A 4,998-nucleotide genomic window follows, 5' to 3' on the forward strand; every position below is an offset into this window, starting at 1 on the left:
TCCCTGCGGGTACCTGCCCCGTGTCCCACTCGGGCCATGTCCGGGGCTCTCAGCACGGGTCTGCCCGTGATGGGATCGCTGGCAGGGAGGGAGCTTCTCCCCCGCCCTCCGTCCCTCTCCGCAGGCGGGCAGGGCGCAGCGCTCGCCCAGCCCTGGCACATTCTCCTGCGCTGCTTACCTGCTGCTGCTTGCAGATCAAGTAGCTAATGTCTAAGCAGTCCCATTTAAACCCACAATCAAATTACAGGAACAAAATTAGAAGCCAGACTGGAGCCACTTTAAAAGTTGGCCCTTATTTAATAATTCTGTCGCAGTTATTTTTTCCTCTTATCGCCATTTATTCTCATTCGGGGGCTGGTCTGTAATAACAGAGGAGGTTCATTTGTGCTCTCCCTCCTCTTTCCGATGTCTAGTCTTTCTTTGCGGATTTCATTTCTGCCTTGTGAAAAGGCATTAGGATAAATAAAACAAAGATGCAGTACTAGAGGGATCTGCGTTAATGGGATGGCACCACACTCACCCCTTCCACAACCTGCCCTTTCCCATATGACAGGGGTGAATCAAAAGGCTGGAATACCTATTTCAGCCCTGCCCCGTGCCTTTAGGTATCAATCTATCAAGTGTGGAGGAAGAAATTGCAGTGCAGCTTCTTTCTTTAAAGGCAGCGCCGTGCAGAAGCAGGAGCCCGGAGGAAGTGCTGGGGCGGTTTGGGAGCGCCATGTCCCCTCTAGTGGGGTCTGCGGAGAACTGATGGAGCAAAGGACAGAGCCTCAGCTTCCCAGCCGAGGGGGGAAAGGGGGGGACAGTCTCCACCTCCCTCCCTACTCCTGCCATCCCTGCTCCACGGGGCCAACAGTGCAGGCATGGAGATACTGGGGTGGTAGGGATGCACAGCCCCAGCTGGGAGCTGGCTTGCACTGAAGGAGCTGGGGGAAATAGGGAAATACTGTTGTAATAATTTGCCTATTAATTAAAGATGTGACTTAATGAGAGGTTGGATTCATTCACCTGGCTGGATTTTCATCTGCTTCCAGACATTGCTGGGATAAAAATAAATGCATTCATTTTATCACTTTAACCTCCAGCATTTTAGCAAAAACTATTTTTAGAACCCTCATAAAACAAATCTATAGTCATTCTACAGCAGGCAAACACTACTGTGTGCTTAGCAGCTGCTGTCCCCCAAACTGCTGCTGAAATCTGCCTGTATTCAAAATACCTCCAAAATAATTTATGCATCATTTTGATGACAACTACCCCTGTGACCTACTTGAATTCTTGTCTTCTGTGAAAAAAGCATGACCCTAACTAATGTACTCAGGCAAGAACTATGGCAGGCATCACACAGTCTGGAAGCTGCTTCGGAGTAATGCACGAAGTCCCAGCACAGCCCAATCCTGCCTGTGCAGAATTACCCATTGGCGTGGGGGCTGAGGCATGAGAGATCTCCATGAAGGTAATAAAGGCTGGATGCAGCTTTCAGGGTTGGAACTAGATAATCTTAGAAGTTTATTATGACCCAACCCATTCTGTGATAACTTTTGGCCAGGAAGACATATTCCTAACTGAGGAACCTCCTGCATGGCCAGGCCTCTCGCTGAGCACAGGGAGGGGCTGAAAGCTAGGAAGGAGTCAGCGCCAGGGGCTGAGAGTTTTCTCTGTGCTTCACCTGCATCCACTATTGCTCTTCCAATTTCCTTTGAGGAAACAGCCACGGTGGCTTCAGCTGTGAGCAGGCTCACTGCTGGTGGAATGCTTGAACAGAGGTGTTTAAGATGCCCAAGAGGCTCAAAGGCTTCATCCTGCAGCTCAGGGAGCTGGACATGGGGAAATAAATTGTGAGCTGGGGGCGTGCAGCAAGCAAATCTGACAGCAGCGTGGTGCTCAGGCCCTGCAAGCTGGGAAACAAACCAGGGTCAGGTGCTGGATGGGGCTCACCATCCCACCACTCTGAGGAATCATCATGTGCTGGTCTTTCTTCCCCCATGCATGACCCCACTACCAGAGTCTGACTTCCACTGTGTTTGCAGGTTATTTTCCTTAACTTTGTACTTATCAAAGCATCTACTGGGGGTACTCATGAGGCAGAACTGGCCATTGAATACGGGCTCGGTATCCAGCAGGACAAGCAGTCTCACTCCTGGCAGGCATCAAGAAGAACACAAACCTTGGGTAGACATGAGTAATAATCTCCTTTTCAGAGGGGGCCTCTAGATGGAGGATTTGCACTGACTGAGCTTTTAGCCTCCATTTTAGATTTGAGCTCTGAGTGAGTGTAAGAATCCTTAAAAAAAGTCGAATCAGAAAGGCAGGTGGGTATCAGGCAAGCATTTAAATATCACAACGCTACAAAAGTGATAGCCACACCTTGCTCCATTCACAGCTCCAGTCATTCACACATCAAATAGGTGAATTTGAGAGTGCAGAAATAGACCTGTAAATATATCGAGATCCTGCTTTTGCAGTAGTTCATTTTCAAAGCACATCTACTCCTCAGCATGCATTTGGGGTCACACTCTATTTTACAGCCCTGCCTCACTTCCCAAAACTAACAGTTTCAGTTTGCTAGCTTTCCTCTGCAAGTGAAGCATAATATGCAAGTAAGCACCTAACTTGTAGTCTTGTCACCACTTTCATCTTGCTACTAATTACTAATGCAAATTATGTGCATACCTAAAAATGTCTTCAGTACATTCCTGCTACTTGTGTTTCCTAAAGTATATGTGGCAAATATTTCCATATTTTACACTTTCATATTCTACTACCCACATCCAAACTTTAAGGTAGGATATCCCTGGGATCAAAGGCAAGAAGGCAAACTGGAAGAGAGCCACTTCTCTTGAAAAAGATGATCTTTAGTGACAAGTCTTGTTGTTCATCTTGATTTTTCATCTTACCTCAGGCAGTCCAGTGACCCCCTATCACGTGCTTTGGCATCAGCTCACTTCTGATTTGTGAAATACAGTTTCTAATGATTTCTTGAGTGCTACATGACAGCTAATTCTTTAAGGTTCCTGTCCAAGTACAAGTCTGAGGAAATGGTGTCCAGCTTGGGAAAAAGCACTTGCATTCCAAGGACAAGCTTTAGTCAAAGGAAGGATACAAAAACATTTTAAGTGCCCCACATAGTGTAGATCCAAGCTCTCCAATCAGACTTCCCTCCAGCTGGTGTTGCAGGTGTCCTCCTTACCTGGGCAAGCTCTTACTTGCACACAAGACACCCCAAACCTTTCCCTCACCATTTCCCTTGTCCTTCTCCAAAGCTGACTGGCTCTTGAATGTTCCCACCCCAAAGCTCTTCAGCTGAATTCTTCTGTTTCCAGCTGCCTCATTATTTTCTAGCTCTTACTGCTCCTTTTGCTGTAGGCTGTCATTCCAGCCACATGCCTCTGCTCTCCACAGTGGTCTGTCCATCACCTGCCTCACCTGAAAACCTCCATGAAGGTTCCATCCATTTCCATCTGCTGCCACTGATACCAGAAGACAGTTGCTGCATGCACCTGTGTCCTGTTCTCATCCTGCCAGCCCCACTAAAATGTGTCTCTCTTCAGCTCTGTAGTGCCTCATCCTTTCACAAGTTTCACCTGCGTTTCCTACAAAACATAAATCCCTCGATGAAGGCTTCAAGTCAACAAGGCTGTGCTGCTCAAAGATTGCAGGATGGGTTGAGTGTCAACTGGCCAAAAGAACCCAACAAAATGACAGATATGCTGTAAAGCCTCATTTAAAAGCAGTTGACTGTGAGCCTTAGGATTCTGCAAGCTCACATTTTAATGAATGCTAACAAAACAGGCATTCCTGAAAATGTCTGCCCACACATTAATTCCAGATGTTTTTATTGCATTTAATCTTGTTTTCATCCCACCGAAAAAGCTGAATAACTCTGATCTGGAAGGGCTGGGAAGTTGAGGAACCACAATGACCACAGAAAGCGTTTCAGACAGAGACTGGCACATCAATTCAGCACAAACTCTTGCAGCAATCTTAAAAAGATAACTTTTAAAAAGAAATGCCAGCATTGGTTTAATCCAAGTGAAACCAGATGATGACGTTTCTCTTGTTTCGAATCCATTTTTCTAAGACCAACACATATGAGTTCACATTTTCCATTTCACAATCAGATACAAACAGGGACTTCCTTGTGATGGTCACAAATATTTTATTATTGAGTCTTATCAACAAGTTCTCTGAAAATCAGTTTTTCAGAACTAAAATCTAATCTGGCAGGGTTCAATAAGTTACAAGATGAACTCAGCCACGGCAAACAAAATATTACTAAGTTACTTTAAATAAATTTTATCACAACAACCTCAGGAAGAGTGTGCCCTGGAGATCTGGGCAGTTTATCTTGGATTCTTATTAATATTTTGGCTTCTTTTTGTTACGCTCTAGACACAGCTGTCTTCATTTTGATGTTAGGATAGATCTTTGGGTGCCTTTATGCCTGTGATTCTTCTTATTTTATAGTGCTGTTATAAAAATGGCATCATCAGCATTCAGTGCTCACCACAGTACATTTAAGCAACTGGTCATTCACTGAAACAGAACTTCTGGTGAAACTGAGATTATTTCCAGGCAGTAATTTCTCACAAAAGGTCTAGCTCCCAAGTCTTTTCAGCCATTCATTTTCTGTTCAGCACCTCCTATGACATTTATTAAAGTAATTTGATCAGGTTATGTTGCACAAAGTAGGACATTCAGAATTCCACCTTGACCTTCACAGCAGCATCTAATACTGCCTGGAAGATACTACAGAATCCTTTTCCTTATACATACAATCAACATTCTCAGCTTGCAGCTACTTGTTGACAAACACTCACCAGTTTCACTTAAATACAAGGAAACCTAAGAACACTGAGACATTTGAAAATAAGCATTACTGTATTTTTAACGTATTTTGGATTGTTTACCTCAACTTACTAGTAACTCTTGATTTCCAGAGCTTAATTGCACATAATTTAAAAAAAAGTAATATAACGTCTTAACATTAATCAAATA

This window comes from Sturnus vulgaris, chromosome 1, assembly GCF_052056855.1.
Source record: "Sturnus vulgaris isolate bStuVul1 chromosome 1, bStuVul1.hap1, whole genome shotgun sequence".
NCBI lineage: Eukaryota > Metazoa > Chordata > Aves > Passeriformes > Sturnidae > Sturnus > Sturnus vulgaris.